The sequence below is a fragment of the Cyprinus carpio genome, chromosome A12, assembly GCF_018340385.1.
Source record: "Cyprinus carpio isolate SPL01 chromosome A12, ASM1834038v1, whole genome shotgun sequence".
In the NCBI taxonomy this organism is placed as follows: Eukaryota; Metazoa; Chordata; class Actinopteri; order Cypriniformes; family Cyprinidae; genus Cyprinus; species Cyprinus carpio.
In genome coordinates, this window is record NC_056583.1 from 20364167 (window position 1) to 20384835 (window position 20669).

General features: G+C 41.9%; 1 long non-coding RNA gene across 1 annotated transcript; it reads left to right on the forward strand.

Annotated features, from left to right (window-relative positions):
- The first annotated feature begins 12394 nt into the window (after window positions 1-12394).
- LOC122147050 lies at window positions 12395-20662 on the forward strand. Its single transcript, XR_006161393.1, has 3 exons — window positions 12395-12506; window positions 19695-19771; window positions 19868-20662. It is a non-coding gene; the product is annotated as an uncharacterized LOC122147050 (long non-coding RNA).
- Window positions 20663-20669: the final 7 nt, after the last annotated feature.

Below are 20669 nucleotides of genomic sequence, written 5' to 3' on the forward strand. Positions count from 1 at the left end.
ATTAATACATGAAGGTATGCTAAAGAAAAAAACTCTTTGAATAATAAAGGAATATTTTCAATATTTTCATATTTTCAATAGTTAATACTGTATTGTACTAATCTTATGCACTGTATGTAGCTACACAATGTCCACTGTAATACATTTTAAGGTAAGCACATATTTAAAGATGCCCAGTATAAAGTGAGATCTGATTTCATATCGAATATTAGCTTTTTCATAACCATAGTTGGAAATATCTCAAATATAATATAAATAATAAAACTTTTTTTTTTTTTAATCAAGAGTTCCAGATGAAGATCAGTTTAACTGCATTTTTCAGTGAGAATAATAAAGCTCTCTCTGTTTACAGACGGACACTTATAAGACTGGTTTTATTTTTGACATCATCATGAGGATTTCACAGCATCTGCTGGTGTTCATATCAGTCCTATCACTCAGTATGGTTTTATAAATTTTTATAGAATAGAAAAAGAATAGAGAATGCTAGTGTTAATAAAGAGATGAGTAGATCGAATAGAAATTTAACAGTGTTACAAGTATATGGAAGAGAAATAGGATGGAGAGAGCTAGTATTAGAGGGTCAAGTTATCATTTTATAAATTTTATAAAATTTATAAAAAAAAATTAAAATCTTATGAAATCTTATGGGCTAACGCCAGCTAGATAAGCCCTGAACGGGGTCAATCACACCCACACATAAGCGAGACAGTTCCAGCCAATAGCCGCGTCGCTAAGAGTACCTCGCATCTGATAGGCGGAACTAGACCAATGAAACATCTGCTCCGACCCTAACAATATTTGCATATCTTCATGCAATGAACATGAAGGCTGCACTGACTAGGGCAGACACAACACAATGAGCACTCAAGCATGAGAGTTAAACACAGAGTCGACAGCGTTTGCGGTGACAACTGCATAATCTTATAAACCATAACACAGAGTTAGCAGCTATGGTAACTACTGTATAGCTGGTTATAACAGTTCACAACATATGAATGAAACTTAACTCACCGAAAGTACATGTGACGCTACAGAAGGTACATCCAGCTTGTAAAACCTGGCGAATGTGTTCTGGGAAGACCAGCCAGCAGCAAGACATAAATCCTGGATAGACATACCTCTAGCCCAGGCCCATGAGGAAGCAATTGCCCTCACAGAATGAGCTTTAATGTTGAGGGGACAATCTTTCCCCTGGCATTCGTAAGCCAACGTAATAGCGTCCACAATCCAGTGAGAAAGTCTCTGTTTTGAAACAGCACGTCCCTTATTACATCCACCAAAGCACACGAACAGCTGGTCCGACCAGGGGCGTAGCAAGCTTTTCAAAAGTGTGGGGGATGGATGTGGTTTGTTTATTAACAATAAAAAAAAGATGAATACAGTGACAGAGGGGTACAAAATGTATAACATACAAGATATAAAAAGCTTCCCATTTAAATGAGTGATACTAGATAAGTATAAAAACACACTCAGAACACAAGGAAAATAAGTCAAAACTCTGTTGTGCAAATACACAACAGTAAACTTGCTAAAGAATCAGAAATACTTTAATAATCCCAGGGGGAGATTATTTTTGTTACAAACTCCAGATATACAAACAACATATACATACATATACATATATATATATATATATATATATATATATGTATATGTATATATATATATATATATATATATATATATATATATATATATATATATAACCATGAACATATGACCAACTACCTATAAATATATATATATATATATATATATGCAACCAACAACAACAACCAACTGACCAATGAACATATGACCAACTACCTCTCATTTAAAAGAACCAAAAAATCAATTGCACTGGCAATAAACCCATAAATACACTGCTTAACAATGGCAATTTGTCCCCTCCTCGTCAATTCCTTCCCTTCTTCATCACAGTTATATTATACATTGCATGCCACATAACCGAATTTAGCTAGCTGCTGAACAATATCCCAATAATAGCAATTAGCATTAGTCTAAAAAACGAAATATTATACCGAAAACACTCGACATGTCAACAAAACAATAACAGAACATCTTCCCAAACACATATCAAGCTTATTTAAAAACTTTGAAAGCATAAACACTCATTCAAAGTACCTGGAAAAGGGAGACGTAAATAACCATAACCATAAGTTCCCGCCTCCTCAGCACGAGCTGACCGATAAATCTAACACACCAGGAGAGGCGGGACTTAAGGCAGAACAGCCAATCATCATCCGGTCACACTCAAAGCCGGTGTCATGTTTGAGAGGGAGAGGGAGGGGGAGAGGAGTCAGCCGCAGCGAGCGCAGACGCAGAGCGGCCAGAGAAACAGAGGAGCGACTGTAGTAAGGCGTTTGTGCAAAACTGCGGAAAAACTGCAGAAAAAGTGCGGGTGTTGAACCCTCTCACCGGGAAAAGTGTGGGTGTTAAAACACCCACATCCCCCACGGGTGCGACGCCCCTGGGTCCGACTGACGAAAGGCGGCCGAGCGATCCACATATGTCCGCAAAGCCCTAACAGGGCAGACAGTGCTCTGAGCATCAGCGTCACACGAGGCTGGCGGCTCAGCAGATAAGGCGGGCAGGGAAACAACCTGTGCTCTGAACGGTGTATTGAGTGACTTCGGCACGTAACCTGGTCTCGGCCGGAGAGTGACATTACAGTCGCCAGGTCCGAAACATAAGGCAAGGTTATATATATAATAAGAACAAAAAGTAGAATAGAGAGAGCTAGTATTAGAGGATCAAGTTTTATGATAAATAGAATAGAAAATTTTTATAAAATTTCATTTTATAATAAATAGAAAAAACATGGATAGAATAGAAAAAGATTAGAGAACACTAATGTTAGAGGGTCAATATTTGTTATTTAATAAATGAAAAGTAGATAGAATAGAAATAGAACAGAGAGTTGTATTTTTCTCATATATAATAAATAAATGAAAAAAAAAAAAACAGAGAGTTTTAGTGCTGGAGGGTCAAGTGTAGATGGAAGAGATGTGTCTTTAGCTGTTTCCTGAAGATAGTTATAGACTTGGCTGCAGCAGGATACAGTGAAGGTAAAAGTCTGTGAAAGTAAGTTTGTTCCTCTTTGGGATGGCACTATAATCCACAAATACGCTTGCAGAATGAAAGCTTATGGAGGGCACATAATTCTGAAGTATTGAATTTACTGTAGGTGAAGGGGTGCAGAGCCAGTGGTTGTTTTGAAGGCAAACATCAATGCCTTGAAATTTTTGCAAATGGCTATTGGTAGCCAGTGCAAATAGATGAACAGAGGTGTGACATGCGCTCTTTTCAGATCATTAAAGACTACTCTCGCTGCCACATTCTGGATTAGCTGCAGAGGTTTGATAGACCTGACTGGAATAACTGCCAAGAGAGTGTTGCAATAGTCCAGCCTGGACAGAGCAAGAGCTTGAAGAACAAGAGCTTGAGTTGTGTAACATGTTCCAATAGAAAGGGCCTGGGGTCTCATTTATAAAGCTCTCCGTAGATTTCATCCTAAAAGCATACGTATGCACAAAAGCTAGACTTTGCGTACTCACAAAAGTTTTCAGATTTATAAAACCATTCGTACGCCAGAACCTGCGCAAAAATCCCTTTATAAATCCCAGCCAGGGGAAGATTGTGCGTATGTGCATCTCCAGCCCGACTCCTCCCTGAAATCACCATATATGGAGCTTACAATGCCTAGTTTTACTATGTATAACCTCATCTGCATATTATTTCCATGCATATTCCCATCCTTCTGACACCATATTTAACACCATTTAAGGGACAAGACATTAAGGAAATTAATGTTTTAAACAATTCAAATCAAATTTAATTTACGCAGTTTTGCTGATAAGGTGAACATCTTTTAGCTATTTTTTAGCCTAAATTTATTGCAGTGTAAATAGAATTGTCCGACTTGGCGCATCACTGACAAAGTATAGCCTGTTTTAAAAAGAAAACATGCAAATTACTATTTTCTTCAAGTTGTCTCCTTCAAATGCAGTGTTATTTTTCATAATGTTGTGGAGATGCCTTCACACGGCATCAACACCTCTGTGCAGCTGCAGTTGTACAGTAAGATATTACCACTTGACCTATTCAAACCGGACAATGGACCGTTGGACCACTGAATCCAGCAGTGTCTGCCATAATATCTAAGTAAGTGTGCATCATTGATCATTGTTCTCACTAAAATATTTTTTGCATAGCATGAGATCTGCAGTTAAGTTTAAACATGAATTATTGTGCACCTATAGCACTCCTTGCTATCATTAAAACAGCGTGCCACAGGAAAATTGACCAAGCGCATTCCACTAGCCTGAATACGTCTAAATTCATATAATTTTTGTTTAACTTCTGCGTAATGACTTTATGTATTTTCAGTGCTTATCTCCATTAATGAGAGTGGAATATTTAATGTAAATCTGTATATCAAAATGAAAACAGATTTTAAAATCATTGCTTACTTCATTTCTTTTTTTACGGCAGGAAAGAGTGTGTACGCATGGTCTAGAATGTCCGTAAGGTGCGTACATATTTACGCCAAGTTTATTTTTTATAAATCCCGATATGTGAATGGAAAATTGCGTACGCAATTTCTATGCCTATTTTGTGCATACGCAACGTTTATAAATGAGACCCCTGGTCTTCTTAATGGTGTACAGTGCAAATCTGCAGGACCGGGCAGTTCTAACAATGTAGTCTTTGAAATTCAGCTGATCTTCAATTACAACTCCAGAGTTCCTGGTTGTCCTGGAAGGTGTTATGGTTGATGCACCTAGCTGGATGGAGAAAATGTGATGAAGTGTTGGGTTGGCTGAAACCACAAGCAGTTCTGTCTTGGCAAGATTGAGTTGAAGGTGATGGTTCTTCACTCAGCAAGAAATGTCTTTTAGATATGCTGAGATGCGAGCAGCTATTGTGGGATCATCAGGATGGAATGAGAGGTAGAGTTGAGTGTCATCAGCATAGCAGTGATATGAAAAGCCATGTTTCTGAATGACAGAACCTAGAGATGCCATATAGACAGAAAAGAGAAGTGGTCCAAGAACTGAGCCCTGAGGCATCCCAGTAGCTAGATGTTGTGACTTGGACACTTCAACCCTCCCCTAAGACTCAAACCACTGGAGTGCAGTTCCTGAGATACCCTTTGACATTAGGGTTGACAGGAGGATCTGGTGGTTAACCGTGTCAAAAGCAAATCCACAAATCCAGCAAGATAAGTATTGAAGATTTGGAAGCCGCTCTTGCCAGTCTTAGGTGTCATATTTAATGCAAGGCATTAAAGGCAAGCAAGGTTTGCTAAGGTTAGCAGTTTTTACTAATCATACTACCAGTCCCTGTGTTTATTGCCTCCCTGTAATTTGGCTCAAAATCTCAGGTGAAAATCATCATTTTGACTCACCTCTACAAACTAGTCTATTGCTCAGTAAATATTCATCCATGAATTTTAATATTTTGCCTTTGGTCACTATTTTTTTTTTATGTTTGTCTTTCAAAGTCATTGTCTTTTGAATGACCCAACAACAATATTTAATAAAATAAAAATTTTAACTTATATTAATAAATAATTAACCCCCCCCCCCCGATCTTTTCAGGAAACATCCTTTCAAGTGCTTTTAATTTCAGACCGTAATTCTTCATTTATTCTGATGAATTATGGTGAAATTGCTGTAACAACACATCGGGTGCAGGTAAAAAAAACTTACTTTCTGTGTGTATTTTATATTGTTTATGTATATATGTATAGCTGTAGAAAGCTAGTTGTCTTTTAACACAAATAAATATATATACATATATATATATGAACATATTACAGTCAAATATTGAAAGAATTTTCGTATGTATGTGTGTGTAATTCTTTCTTGGTTGTACAGGCTGGTTATGACACGATAAACTCCACACACTACATAGTGATCAATGGATCAAACAGTGGCAGCTCCATCTCAAACCTCAAGAACTCCAGCAATGTCAGTGTTTCAGGACGATGGGCCTTCAGGGTGGATGGTGGACAACAAATCTCTGAAGGTAAAGTTTTTACCTTTCCTTAAAGAGATACTCCACCCCAAAATATAAAATATAAAATTTTTCATTAATCACTTACCCCCATGTTGTTCCAAACCCGTAAAAGCTCCGGAACTTCGGAACACAATTTAAGATATTTTGGATGAAAATCGGAAGGCTTGAGACTGTCCCATAGACTGCCAAATAAATAAGTGTCAAGGTCCAGAGAAGGTATGAAAGTCGTCTTCAGAATACTCCATCTGCCATCCGACGTGCAATCTGGGTTATATGAAGTGACGGGAACACTTTTTGTAAGCGAAGAAAACAAAAATAACAACTTTATTCCAATAATTCCTTTGTCAACAATCTCCTCTGTCCATATCACTGTAAGGATGCGCTGTTTCTAAGTGTATTTAGCTTTGATTTGAAATAAAACAGCGCATCCTTGTGTTTCATTGTGAAAGAAAAACTACTTTGTTTGGAATTCCAAAAAACGATATCTGCTTCGTCATGCCTAGAGTTGATCTGTGCTGGTCGCTGAGGAAATACATCAACTTCTCGCTGTGAATCGCTGGATCAGCTTTCACTGTGGACAAAGCGGAGTCCAGCCCGGGGTCGTCACACGTGGTTGCCCGCCGGCCGCTCCCTTCGTCGATTCCGCTGGCCGCGCCGTTCTCAAGCCCACCGGCCACCGCTCACTCAGACCGCCATCCGTTCCTCATTCTAGCACGCCATGTGTGACGCTGTGTTTCATTTTAAAAAGCGAAACTACTTTGTTTGGATTTCCAAAAGAGGACACAACTGAAAATCAGTGGTTAAGTTGTATTTACAACACTGTTCCAGAACAGTGCAACACAAATATTCAGATGTGCGAGCACATTTTGTGTAGGATGAGGACTGTTTCCTGTGAGAGTAGCCTACAATGCTGGTCTGTCTGTTTCTATAAAGTCTTTTTACATTTAAAGAATTTGAATTTGGTTCAAACGTGAGTTTTGAGCAGTGTAGACTAGAGTAGCACTTGTTGTTTGTCGTTTCTCCGGACATGGTTTTATGTTTACGCAGCGCGATGTGCAACACAACACATAAAAAGACAGTATAAATCATTATAATCAAAAATTATGTCCCCACTGGATGCGCCAAATTCGTTTATAATGGGTTTTATTGTTTTTGTCTTGTCGTGCCGGGCATCACACAGTATGTTAATACACAGGGCATCACAGTATGTTATGGGGCGTAACATTTCCGTCACATGCTTGAGGTATTCAGCCAATCACAACACACTGGATAGCTGGCCAATCAGCATACACCTCGCTTTTGAGAAGGATGAGCTTTGTAAAAATCAATGCATTTCAGAAAGGCAGGGCATAGAGGAGCAACAATAATGTACATTATGTGGAAAATGTGTTTTCCACATAAACCGCATAAACACATTGCATTACACCAAATACACAACATATTGTTCTTTTTAGCAACGCCATATGACCCCTTTAACTGATGCAGAGGCAGACTGTTAAGTGACAGAGGTTTTCTGAGCTCATGTGGCTATATTTAACACAGCAGCATGATGGTTTCTTATGCAGTGCCATCTGAGGGCTCAAAGGTCATGTTCAGCCGAGGTTTCCTGCCTTGCCTTAAACAGATTGAGATTTCTCTGGATTACCTGAATCTTTCCACAATATTATGCATTGTAGTTGCTAGTTGGTAAAAACTAAGTTCTTTGCAATCTTGTGATTTTGATTTGTTTGACACTTATCTCATGAAAAGTGATGAGCCATAATCCAGCTTTGCTTGCAAATACTGAGATGTTCCTTTTATACCCAAACTTGATACCCTCACCTATAACCAATTCAGCTTCCTTTACTTTTATTTTGTCTCTGTCCCAACTTTTTTCAAAATCAAAATTTGCTTATATTTACAAAATACATTTAAGTTGGTCAGTGAAAACTTAAAAACTTCTCAGGTTACGAATGTAACCATGGTTCCCTGAGTAGGGAACGAGACACTGCGTCCTCTAGGGGTCGCTATGGGGAACACCTCGTCGTGACCCGTGTCTGAAGCATACAAATGAAAAAAACACCAACGAGTTGGCCGGCGACAGCCTCTGACGTCACTACCGGTGCGACTATAAAACAGGCACCGGGAAAACACGTCATTCACTTCTTCGTCTGAAGCTTGCGTCCGAAGCATGGCAGGGAGCTAGAGGACGCAGTGTCTCGTTCCCTACTCAGGGAACCATGGTTACATTCGTAACCTGAGACGTTCCCTTTCAAGGGAACTTCGAACTGCGTCCTCTAGGGGTCGCTATGGGGAACAGTATACCCACGCCGCCATGTTGGGGGGAGTGCAGGCCAGAATCATGGTGAACACTAAGTACCAACTCTACCATTTCAATGGGAGTTGCCCCCGGGAAGTTTAGACGGCTGTCCGTGACAATACCCCTTACGGCCAAAGGCCTAAGCTACGTACCCAACTTAATTGTTAGGGCCTCGGCCCGGTGGTAGAGCTAAAGGCTTGGAATCAGGAAAGATTCCTTTAAAGGGATACAGCTAGGAACCTAGCATTTTATACTAAGTCTAGCCTGTCACACAGGGGCTACAGCTTGCTTCCGCAAAAGCTTGCTGAAGGAGCTGTCTCAACAGATCTCCAGTAGCAACACCCTGTTTAGATAGGTATCCGAGGATACATGGGTGGAGTGGCGCCCAAGATGAACGGGGCTTTTACCAGCTCAAGAAAGGGCACGAAGCAACCGCGCGAAGCCCTATAGGATTTTATAAAGAACGCAGACTACTAGCGTGCGAACTTACCACAGTGTGGATTTCAGAAAGTGTGCAAAGACTTCACGTGCACACTTACCATATCATGGATTTTCAAATACTGTTCTAAGGAAGGGCTCTCGTGGCACTCTGATAGAGCAGCTCATAGATGGAATGGTGCATCTCATAAAAGTATGTTTGAGAGTCATCAACTCGATCTGTGGAAATAATGCTGGAGCGCTCTGGGAAAAACAGTGAACTCAGTCTCATATGAGAGGAGAACTCCTGAATCCAGAGTAGCACGCTCATAGGCGACCCTTCTTGGAAAAGGGGAGCGCTGCTAAACTACCACGAGAATCGCCCGAATAGCCCCTCATGTTGAGGGAAGCGATGCTTGAAGTGTATAAACAAATACACACTGGCTGAATGTAGCCCAAGGAACCAAGGTCTAATCATCTCAAGAAAGGGAACGAGGCGGAGCGCGTAACCCTTACCATACAGGATTTCAGAAAGTGCGCAGAGTCTTGCGTGCACACTTACCAATACGTGGATTTTTAGAAAGTGCGCAAAGTGTTCACGTGCACACTGACCACCATGTGGTTTTCAGAAAGTACACAGAGCTTAGCGTGTGTACCTAAAGGTTCCTAAGCATCGCAGAGGCGCTGAACCGCACGGGAGAGGCAAGCTCGAATTTTATAAACCTCCTAGCGAGGGGAGCATCACCTGAGGCAGCATATACAAGAAGACTTCCATAACTGCCACCTTCACTTCCCGCTGGATGCGACAGCACCTAAGCGGCCAGGAGACCCCTCAGGGTGACCTGGCCGGACATCCATGAAATTCCCTGCAGTGCTGTGCCAGGCCTGATGATCGAGGAGGCTCCCGCAGAAACCTGTGATCTCAGCCGCCTAATACCGGAACATGAAGCCGGATGGCTGGTGCTGACGAGTGTTTAATAAACACTGTAACTGAGCACTGCAAAAGGAAACTCACAGAGTTTATTAGTAGACACATAACCACCAGCAACACACACATAAGTATATACAGAAAGGGTTATTTTTATACTCTTACCCTCCTGCGCCGGAGCCCCGCTCAAGGGGCGCCTCCTTTTAGTCCGGACCATCAGTAAGGTGGTTGCTATGAACATAGAACCAGCCAAAAACATTATAGGTCCAGCATAGGAGACTTATGCGTTAGAGGTTTCCACCTAACCTCGATCAGGTGGAGAGCTGGTGGTTACAGGGGAATTAGGAAGGGGAGGATAAAAGCAGAAGTTAAAAAATCCCTAAAGGGAAGGAGTAGATACCTCAGTATCACTCTGACTCAGACGAGAACGCTGCCTCGTCTGGATCACATCCCTTAGGTTCTGCATACCCCCTTGTGACCCACAATTCCTCTTAAGCCTGCCCGCAGGTGGGGGAGGAGCATGAGTCGCGACACTAGCCTTCTGTGCCCGTCTTTGATCCTCAGATCGAGACAGGCCAGGACCCCTATGTTGTTCGGGCTCAGACCTGGACCTTCGTGGAACGAAGGATCTGAAAGCAGCGGAGTGCGCCTTCGTCTCCCCGAACTTCTCGATCACCGTCTCAACGGAAATACCGAAAAGTTCAGAAGGCGAAACCTGAGCATCGAGAAGAAAGCCTTTTCTTTCTTCACGATGTCTGCCAGGTTCATCCACAGATGTCTCTCCGCCACCACCATGGCCGCCATAGTCCTGCGCTTGGCAGAGGCGGCCTGCTTGGTAGCCCGGAGAGAGGCCTGTGGTGCGGCGCAGCTCGGCTACCTGATCAGGAAAAAGGCCTTCGCCTCTATCCAGGTCTCTCAGCAGATCAGTCTGATATGCTTGAAGCATTTATTTTGTAATAAAGCCACAGCCTGACCTGCTGCTGCGTATGCCTTGCCATTTAAGCAAGATGCATTGCTTGAAGGGGCTTAGATGGCAAGGAGGGAGATTAAGAGAGGATGTCTCCCCCGCAGAATGAAAGCTCTTTCTGCAGGGGGCATCCTCTCATAGCCGTTTTCGCGCATCGCCTCGATGTCGGCAAAACTCTTATACTGAAACCGGTGGATGCGAGAAGAAAACGGCCTCTTTCATTTCCTTTCGATCTCTGTATGGGGATCAGGCAGAAATGGAAGGCTCACCTGAGCTGGAGGGCTATGGTCGGAAAGATAACGCTCATCGAGGCGCGATCCATAAACTCCAACAGCTCTACATACGCAGGGCAGGAGAATTGAGAAGGCTCAGCCTCAGCTTCTTCACCATCCTCAAATATCTCCTGCTTTTCCTGGGTAAAAACCCAGCAGAGCACTAACCTCAGTATCAGAAAGTGTTAAAGATATAACATCATCCTCCCAAGGCTCTCTCTCGTCCGTCGCCATTTTGAGCGCGAAAGGGAAAGTCCCTCTTTAAAACCATTCAGACAGATCCACCTGAAATTCTCACGAGCTCATTCTCCTCCTTGCCTCAGCAGCGGCGGGTCCTGAACCGTGGGAAGCAGATGGCTGCCTTTTTTTTTTTTTGGAAAAGAGAGACGAACGAGAGCGGGGCTTTTTCCTTGAAAAAATGCTCGCAATGCACGCAGATTGCCTCCTCAAAGACATCGCGTGCGTGCTCTTTACCCAAACAAATCCCGTAAAGATCGTGTGTGTCATCAGGTGTCAAATAACGCCGACACGGATGCATACATTGTCTAAACGCTTGCTAGTAGTCGCCATGATAGACAGAGAAAGAGCGCTTCAAACAAAACAGTCAGTGAAGACGAAGAAGAGAATGACGTGTTTTCCCGGTGCCTGCTTTATAGTCGCACCGGTAGTGACGTCAGAGGCTGTCGCCGGCCAACTCGTTGGTGTTTTTTTCATTTGTATGCTTCAGACACGGGTCACGACGAGGTGTTCCCCATAGCGACCCCTAGAGGACGCAGTTCGAAGTTCCCTTGAAAGGGAACTTAATACTTTCATAGTACTTTTTTCAATTAAATAAAAGTTCAAGAGAATGAACACATCAGATATTATGGAGTTAATTGCATTTTACAAAACTTCCCAAGTTTTCTGGAATTGGGGTTGTAGATTAAATAAGTTTTGTTTTACAAGCCAGTCTTTTAATAAATATAAATATTACATAACCCCATATAATGTATTTGCATAATTAGTTTAAAACATGTCATTTAACAAATCCAAGTGAGTGAGTATCACAGAATCAGTATATCTAGTGCACTCCTAAAAGTAAACACAAAATAAACTTCTAGCAGATATACACATTAAAAATGACAATCTTTCTCAAAAATATTTTTGAAAATCTCGTACTCATGTATAATAATGTATAATTATGGATCATTGCATGGTTCAACTGGTTTCCTCGGCATATGCTGCCCTAATTTCCCTTTTCAGTAGAAAATATGTAAACACAGAATAAGAAACCTGTAAGAAAAAGTATTTAATGGTGTTTGTGTTCATTCTTTCAGTAAACCCCACATTGTCATCCACCACAGTCTCAACAGGTAATAATGCTGTGATGGAAGACTTTTTTTTTATAATAATAATAATAAAAAAAGTGTTTTCTAATCTCTTGCTCTTTTTCTTTAACATACATTCTAACAGTGACTGCACAGCCATGGACAGGTAATTACTTTCCTGGATCAATCAATGGGAGCTCCATCTCAAACCTCAGGAACTCCAGTAATGTCAATGTTACAGGCCGATGGGCCTTCAGGGTGGACAGTGGACAACACGACATCTCTAAAGGTAAATGCTTTGTAGATATAGATATAAACAATTATGGTTTTTCTACAAGCCAATCTATTAATCAGTTTTATATAATCCCATGTAATGTTTAAATCAAATTAAAAATGTCATTAAGCAAATCCAAGTGAATATTTTATGTGTGTGGCTTTTTTACATGTCAGTCAGCTTTGTAGCCTGGGTGCCAGCCCGAACCCCGCCCACAACATTTTTTGGACGGGAAGTTCGGTCTGGACTCGATCCATTGAGGAGTAATTATGCTCGGCTCCCAGAAGGCCGAGCCAATCAAATTGCCAGGGCGGGCTTTAATTGATGATGGACAGGCTATCTGCGGTTACGTAAGATAGGGCGTCTTGGAAGGGGTAGGCTCACGATCTCTTTTCTCTGAAGCCTCAGATGAACACGCTTCTTCAGCCTTGTCTCTTTCGTCGTCTTTCCATTTTTTAAAGTTAGTCAAGTCGTGTTGCAACCGTGTAATAAAGTTTAGACAGGGCCGACAAATGCGATATAAGATTTATTTTCATTATTTTCGAGATCTAATCCTAAACAGAGAACTTGTTCGTATATACATGCACCTTTTGTGTTTCTCTCAAAAATGTTATTCGTGCTTTTTACAACAGCGGCAAAGATCGTTTACACTCATTACTTTCCTACTTCTTCCAGTTCCAGCGTGCGTGCGTGCTGTTGAACTCTGTTGACAACTATGCGTCGCTCAACATACGTCACTTACTGCGTTGCTCTGATTGGTTGTAGGTCTATCCAATTGAGTGCAGAGTTTTTTTTTTTTTTTTTTACTGGTTCGGTTAAGACACGCCCCATAATTCAAGTGCAATGGAGCAGTATCAGACTCACATTCTGCCTAGAATATGAGTATGACGAAGTCAGGCTATCAGCTTTGAGCTCATCTATATTGTAGTTTACTCCTAAAAGTTGAGACAAATTACAGACGCGCACATTAAAATTACAGTCTTTCTTTTGCAAAGTTTGGTGTCAATATGGCAAAGTATTGCAGAGATACAGCCTCAAGTATCATTTTGCCATCATGCCTCTAATTCATTGCTGTGGTATGCGAAAACGGTTTTGTCTATCAACACAAAATCCATATCTTTTTTTCAGCATGGTCTGAAGATATGATTCGATTTTGGTGAAAGTTGGACCAGCGGTCTAGGAGGACTTGGAAAATTAGGTTTTTAAAGAAAATCAAAATGGAACATTGGTATCACTGTTCTTAGCATGACCCAAGGAATCTATTAATATCGGTCTCATTATAATAGGCAAAATTCATAGAAAGCTATTAGCATTTATTTGAAGTTTCGTTATAATTTTTGACCACAAGGTGGCATTGTCTCAAAACTTTGAGTACTTTCAGGTCATTGTCTCGATGGTACATACAAAGTTTCGTAATGGTACACCAATTCATTCGTAAAATATAGCATTTTATATCATAATTATCTATTGTAGTCAATGGCAATTTCATGTTTTGTTCAATTATAGTGCCACCAAGAGGCACAATCCCCCCAAATTTTTTATTTGTCCTTAGAGTGTGCCCATACATATGTGTGTCAAATTTGGTGAAAATATCTTATTTTGTTTTGGAGTTATGAATCGACCACACCCAAAGTTATAAACATGTGAATATTTGATTTTACTACTAGGTGGCACTGGCTTGAAATGTCTCAGTCTCGTTAGGGCGTCGTGCTGATGACCCATACCAAGTTTCGTAACGATACGTCAATGCGTTCGTAAAATATAGCATTTTACTACAAAATTCAAAATGTCCGATGCCCAAAATGCCCCTGATTTTTGGCCAAACCATTCAGATTTTCATATCTCCTGACCACTAGGTGGCACAGTGCCGAAACACTGTAGGTAGTCCCAGGTTATCCCTTTTATAATACACACCAAGTTTGGTCTCAATACGCCAAACCGTTGCAGAGATACAGCCTCACATCCATTTTTGCATGCTTTTCGTCGAATTTGTTTGCACATTATTCAAGAACGGTTTGAGGAATCAACTTGAATTCCATAACTTTTTGCCAGCATGGTCTGAAGATGATCTGAGCCAATTTTGGTGAGAATCAGATAAACCGTCTAAGTAAAACTAAGGAAAATGAGAATAAAAAAAAAGTAATAATAGTGTGGTATACATCTGGAACAGAAGACTTACAGACTTACAGGAACGAATCCTTGCGATACTGTTGAGACTGTCCTCTATCCGTGTGCCAAATTTCACAACTTTCCTGCAAGTGGTTTTATGGGCTGCCATAGACTTGAGCGGAAGAAACAGAAGAAGAATAATAGGAAAGCCTACGCACCTTCGGTGCTTGGCCCCTAATAAGTAAAACTAAGGAAAATGAGAATAAAAAATATATAATAATAGTGTGGTATACATCTGGAACAGAAGACTTACAGTATGTATAGTTTTGTGCAGTATGTACTGTATATATACAACTGTATAAATAAAATATGTATATGTATTTACATAATCAAGTCAAGTCAAGTCAAGTCTGCTTTATTGTCAATTCTTCCACATGTACAGTACATACATACAGAGAATCGAAATTGCGTTACTCTCAGACCCCCGGTGCATACAGATAACACTAGATAACAGTACAGATAACAGTAGAGCCTAAAAATCTAGATCAAATATAAAATATAAGATATAACTATACAATAAGGGAGTGTAAAAAAGACATATAATAAAAAATAAAAATAATGTTAAAGCAGCGTAAGGCACATATAGAGTGCAAACCAGTGACAAAACAGTGCAGATAAAAGATTTTTAGTGCATAAAAAAAGCTTATTCAGTCTGATTAAAGTGACAAAAGGGCTCAAGAGCAGTTATTTTATTTAAACTGACTGATGAGGTGGTAGAATGACGTCAGTTCCATGGTGAATGTGGTAGTGAGCAGACCAATGCTGCACAAAGGGACTGGTGCATGTCATCGTATGTTAGTGGGAGGGGGGTGTGGAAGGACCTGGGGATGTGGGATCTGGGGGGGGCGGGGGGGGCTTCATAGTTCAGTGGTGTCTGGGGCAGAAGAGGGACGGGGGGGCAAGTTCAGGAGTGAGTTCAGCACACATCAGGAGGGGGCTCAGCACACGTTCAGGAGGGGGCTCAGCACACATCCTTGGGGGGCCCCAGTGTTCAGTGTGATGGTGCTGGATGTGTTGCTGCTGACCCGTACTGCCTGAGGTCTTCCAGTCAGAAAGTCCAACAGCCAGTTGCACAGTTCCTGACAGCCTGATGGATGAAGCTGTCCTTTAGTCTGCTGGTCCTGGCCTGGAGACTCCGCAGTCTCCTCCCCGATGGCAGCAGACTGAAGAAGCTGTGCGACGGGTGGGTGGGATCACCTGCGATGCAGAGGGCTTTGCGAGTGAGATGGGTTCCATAAATTTCCTGGAGGGAGGGGAGAGAGACACCAACGATCTTCTCAGCTGCTCTCACTATGCGTTGCAGAGGCTTCCGACAGGACGCGTTGCAGGCCCCATACCACACAGTGATGCAGCTCGTTAGAATGCTCTCGATGGCGCCTCTGTAGGAGGTGTACATGATGGGGGATGGGGCTCTGGCTCTCCTCAGTTTGTGAAGGAAGTAGAGACGCTGTTGTGATTTCTTGGCCAATCCTGTGGTGTTGTCGGTCCAGGAGAGGTCCTCTGTGATGTGCACACCCAGGAACTTGGTGCTGCTCACTCTCTCCACAGTCGCACCGTTGATGGTCAGAGGAACATGCTGAGTGTGCGCTCTCCTGAAGTCAACAACAATCTCCTTTATCTTCTCCACGTTCAGAGAGAAACTGTTGTCACTGCACCACCCGGCCAGGCGGCTCACCTCGCTCCTGTAGTTTGTCTCATCTCTGTTGCTAATGAGACCCACCACAGTCGTGTCATCCGCAAACATAATGAAGAGGTTGGAGTTGAGTGACGGTGTGCAGTCGTGGGTCAGCAGAGTGAAGAGGAGGGGGCTCAGCACACATCCTTGGGGGGCCCCAGAGTTCAGTGTGATGGTGCTGGATGTGTTGCTGCCGACCCGTACTGCCTGAGGTCTTCCAGTCAGAAAGTCAAACAGATAGTTGCACAGTGAAGTGTTGAGCCCCAGCTCGATCAGTTTGTGAATGAGCTGTTGAGGGATGATTGTGTTGAATGCTGAACTGAAGTCTATGAACAGCATTCTGACGTCCAGGGAGGGCGGGGAGGGCAGACTTGATGTGGTGCATGACTAGCCGTTCAAAGCACTTCATGAGGATGGGAGTAAGTGCAACAGGACGGTAGTTATTGAAGCAGGATGGAGATGGCTTCTTCGGGACTGGAATGATGGTGGTAGTTTTGAAACATGTGGGAACAACAGCCTGACTAAGTGAGATGTTGAAAATGTCTGTGAAGACATCAGTGAGTTCTGCTGCACAGTCTCTCAGTACACGCCCAGGAATGTTGTCAGGACCCGGAGCTTTGCGTGCATTGATCCTGCTGAAGGATCTCCTCATGCTGTCCGGGGTCAGCGTCATCACCTGGTCACCGGCAGGAGGTGGAGTCTTCTGTGTAGTGGAGCTGTTTTGTGCCTCAAAGCGAGCGAAGACGGTGTTCAGCTCGTTCAGCAGAGAGATGTTGCTGTCACAGGTCCGCTGTGGGGGCTTGTAGTACGTAATGGTCTGTATCCCCTGCCACAGGCTCCGAGTGTCTCTGCGGTCACTGAATTGATGGGCTATCCTCCTGGAGTACTGTCTCTTAGCCTCTCTGATGCCGCGGGATAGGTTGGCACTGGCTGTTCTCAGGCCCACCTCATCTCCAGCTCTGAATGCAGCGTTCCGCATCTCCAGGAGTCTGTAGACCTCCCCTGTCATCCACGACTTCTGGTTAGCCCGGACAGTGATGGGTTTTGTGACTGTTACATCCTCAATACACTTGTTGATGTAGGCAGTGACAGTCTCCGAGTACTCCTGGAGGTCAGTGTGTTATTGTAAGTGGCAGCCTGCTTAAACATATTCCAGTCAGTTGTTTCAAAGCAGTATTGAAGAGCGTCTGACGACCCTTCCTGGCCACACTTGAATCTGTTTCTGAACTGGTTTGGCGACTTTAACGAGCAGTCTGTATGCAGGCATTAGCATGACAGTGATGTGGACTGAGGTACCAAGGTGGGGGGGGGGGGGGCTTTGTAAGCTCCTCTCTGTGTGGTGTAAACAAAGCCTAAAATGTTTTTACCTCTTGTTGGAAAATTAATGTGTTGGTGTATTTTTGGAAACACACTCTTTAAGTCAGGATGGTTGAAATCCCCAGCTATGATGAGAAAAGCATCAGGATGTGCTGTCTGCTGCTCACTGATGTGCTGGTGCAGTTCATTTAGTGCATCATTCCTGTTGCTGTTGTTGTTGTTCGGGGGAATGTAAACCGAAACGAGCAGTATGGCAGTATATTCCCTCTGCAGATAGAACGGCCAGCACTTAATAATCATAAACTCCACCAGGGGTGAGCAGTGTTTGCAGATCACAACAGCATCGCGGCACCACGCATCATTGATGTAAACACAAAGCCCGCCGCCACGGGTTTTTCCTCCCGCAACGAGAGCTCTGTCTGCTCGATAGCACGTCAGCTGGTCGAGCTGAATAGCACAGTCCGGAACGCTGTTGCTAAGGCAAAGTTTCTGTGAACACAAAAACACAGCAGTCTCTTACAGTCCTTTGAGTTGAACGTAGTAATCGGATGTAGTCCAGTTTATTGTCCAAAGAGCGTACGTTAGCCAGTACGATGGTGGGGATAGATGGCTTGTGTGGGTTAGCCGTTAGCCTATCCCGGATATCTCCGCGCTTACCCCTCTTCTGCTTCCTCTCACGCCGCTTGTGGCGCCTCCGCTGTGGGCGAGATGCATCAGTGGGGGCCGGTGATGATGTAGGCCTCCGGAGCAAACTGAGGGCCAGCAGCTGTTCCGCGTGCGCGGAGTTTAACTCTAAAAATGTGGTTCTGTCGACATCCAGCAGAAACTCACGACTGTATGCGCGCTTAAAGAAAGGTAGACGCGATGACGACGTACAAAAACACTGCGACTCACAAGACAAAAAACACGAAAACACAACACCATTCTGTCGGGACAGAGAGAAGCCGCTGCGTGTGGACGCGCCGCCATCTTACTCATAATATCTAATTATTGCCTTTTTCTCAGGTACTGAAAAATGAATAATAAAAACAGGTGGTAATTGCTACGTTATCTGTTTAAACTGGAGATGGCATGGGGGAAAACTGTTTTTATGCCTAGATGTTCTAGTGCACAGAGATCTGCAACATCTGCCCGAGGGCAGGAGAGCAAACAGGTTGTGGTCAGGGTGAGATTAGAATGAGTAGCAAATCATGGGTGAATACATGCTTCAAAGAAAGAAAAGAAAAAGAAGTGACAAGCTCTTCAACATGTCCCTCCCAACTTCTTGTTTCAAATGAAAATACATTAACATGAACAAAAACAGTGCTTGTCAAGTGAGTTTAATTATTAGTATTTGTATTCTTCATTCTTTCAGAAACCACCACGCTTGCAACCAGTCTCAGTGGCTAATAGTGCTGTGATTGATGAAAGACTTTATGTACTTTGCAGAAGTTTTTTAGTTCTCATTTCAGAAGAAAACATCAAAATTATCTCAGGACCTATTTTATTTATGAATATTGATGATTTACCTGGAGTTTGTAAAGATGTAAATGTTCAGATGTATGCAGATGATGTAGTAATTTTTACTCATGCAAATAATTGGGAGGAAGTGTTGATTACCTTGACTTTTGCTATGACCAATGTTCAAGATTGGCTCACCATCAGGAGCAAAATACTTAAGAGATATAGAAAACAAATGAACATTCCTCAAACATCTGATGATCACATTTGTTACATTTGAACATGACTTTTCTAAATAAGTATGTATGTATGGATAATCAATTAAACCTAAGTTGCTTCAGTTTAGTAAATGCTCATCTTGAAATATAATTCACAATATACAAGTTCATCTTATAAAATAATTAAAGATTTCACAGCAAGAAACATGTACTTTGACCTGAAGTTGGACATTTATAGAGTTATACTAAAAGGCTTTTGAACGAATGGTACCTTCAACTAACGCTGCCAGTAAACATTTCCTGTTGATTTCATATAACCACATTAAATTTTTTGGTATGTAATTCAACAAATTCTGAGATTTTGTGTGTGTGTTTTCCCTTTAGTCATTGGATTTCGAGTGAGACTTAAATCATTACTTGACCTAACAAACAGTACAAACACCAATATAGTTTTACAGCAAGTAAGTAACACATACAGCTATTTATATATTCAGTCTACATTGCTATTGGAGGACGACTAATGGAATATTTGATCTGTTTGTCCATCATTTTTTCAGATTAAACAGGAGCTGGTCAAGTACGGTCTTTCAAACAGCATCGAGCTGAAATTAAGAAAAGTGCAAAGGATAAAGCCATAATATCAGTCTCCTTCAGGAAAAGAAATAACACCAGTTAGTTCTTAAATGTCTGGCAGCAGATATTCCAATGATCATGTACAGATTAAAAAACACCAGTTTTCATTAAGATGGTTAAACACCACAACAGCCAAGCAACATTTCTGTATTAATCAGCACTGATTTTGATACTGCCTTCATATAGCCGTAAAAATTTAAAAACTGCATGGGTTTAATTCCCAGGTAAGGCATGAGCTGAACAAAAAAAAGAGAAAAAAAATGTATCACTTTAATGAAATGTAGAGTAAGTTTCTTTTGAATAAAAGCTTCTGCCAAAAGCATGAATTAAATGTACTATATACCATATATATATATCAATACATGATTCTGCCTGCTGCTGCTTTCTGTCTGTAAAGTATTTAAATGCAGGCAGACTTTAGTCAGGATAAACGTCATATTGAATTTTACATGAATGAAAATTAAGCTGTTGGGGATACATTTACTGTCTTTACAATAGCATTATCATCATAACTTTATAAAGGTACAAAATCACGTAATTTTCACAACTCCCAACTTTCTTGTCTACTTAAAGTTATTTTCGGAAGGACTTTTTTTTGTGAGCTAAACAATCTGTATGTTTGTAAACAACAGAACAATCCATTGAATGCACTGTCCTACTGCTGTGCTGCACTGTAGCTTTGTTTTAATTTATGTAAAAATAAATAAGCTATGCCACTACCCTGAC